The sequence below is a fragment of the Chrysochloris asiatica genome, unplaced genomic scaffold (assembly GCF_000296735.1).
Source record: "Chrysochloris asiatica unplaced genomic scaffold, ChrAsi1.0 scaffold00020, whole genome shotgun sequence".
NCBI lineage: Eukaryota > Metazoa > Chordata > Mammalia > Afrosoricida > Chrysochloridae > Chrysochloris > Chrysochloris asiatica.
The window spans coordinates 11,340,236-11,341,726 of NW_006408538.1; positions in this window are offsets into that span (position 1 = coordinate 11,340,236).

Here is a 1,491-nt window from a genome sequence, read left to right on the forward strand (position 1 = left end):
CCACTGGTGGGTTTGAACCACTGGTTATCAGTCTAGTGCTTATCCCACAGCATCACACCAGGACTCCAAGTATAGATGTTGTTGTTGTTGTTGTTGTTGTTATATGCTGTCAAGTCAAGTTGGTTCCAACTCATAGCAACCCTGTATTGGGTTTTCCAGGAGCAGCTGGTGACTTGAACCACTGACCTTGCAATTCAAACCGTCCTTGCAGTCTAGCGCATTAACCCACAGTGCCACAGTAGGAGGCCATTAAAGCAGAAGACTGACATGATCTCATTTATATATTTTTAAAGATCACTGTGAAAGAATGTATGCTATGTAATTCCATTTCAGAAAATTCCAGAACAAGAGAGGCTAATCTATGACAGAAGTTGGTAGAATGATTGCCTGTACAGGGAGGGTAAGGGATTGACTGTAAAGCATGGGAAACTTTCAGGGGTGATGGAAATACTCTGTATCTTGATTGGGGTGATGGAAATACTCTATATCTTGATTGGGGTGGTGTACACATTTATCAAAACTCATCAAAATATAAATTAATATTCCTACATTTCACTATACTTTTGTACATATGGAGTCTTGGCATGGCATTGCTGTGGGTTAATGTGCTGGACTGCAAAGTCAGTTTGAACTACAGGGTCGGTGGTTTAAGTTCACCAGCAGCTCCTAGAAATCCTATACAGGGTCGCTATAGGTCGGAACCAACTTGATGACACTTAACAACAATACCAACAACATGTATATATGCCTTATCATACTTGTGCCCATTCCAAAGAAAGGCAACCCAACGGAATGTGGAAATCATAGGACAATGTCATCAATATCACATGCAAGTAAAATTTTGCTAAAGATAATTAGACAACGACCACAACAGTACATTGACAGGGAACTGCCAGTCATTCAAACCAGATTCAGAAGAAAACGTGGAATGAGAGATATCACTGCTGATGTCAGATGGGTCTTGGTTGAAAGCAGAGAATGCCAGAAAGATGTTTGCCTGTGCTTTATCGACTATGCAAAGGCTTTCTTCCGACTGTGTAGATCACGACAAGCTATGGACAAAATTGAGAAGAATGAGTATTTCAGAATTCTTCATTGTACACATGAGGAACCTTTACATAGACCAAGATGAAGTCCTTCAAACAGAACAAAAGAACACCAAATGGTTCAAAATTAGGAAAGGTGTGCACCAGGGTAGTTTCTTTCACCATACTTAATCAATCTGTATGCTAAGCAAATAGTCCAAGAAACTGGATTATATGAAGAAGAATATGGCATCAGGATTGGAGGAAGGTTCATTAACAACTTGTGATATGCAGATCATACACCTTGCTTGCTGAAAGGGCAGAGGACTTAAAATACTGAAGAAAGAGAAGCAGTGGTGACTTACTTATCCACACAGACATCTCTGATGTCTGAGAGTAGACATGTCAGTAGTTCTGAGAGTAGATGATGCTCTTCATCCTGATGCAAGAGAAAAGTTTTAAAACC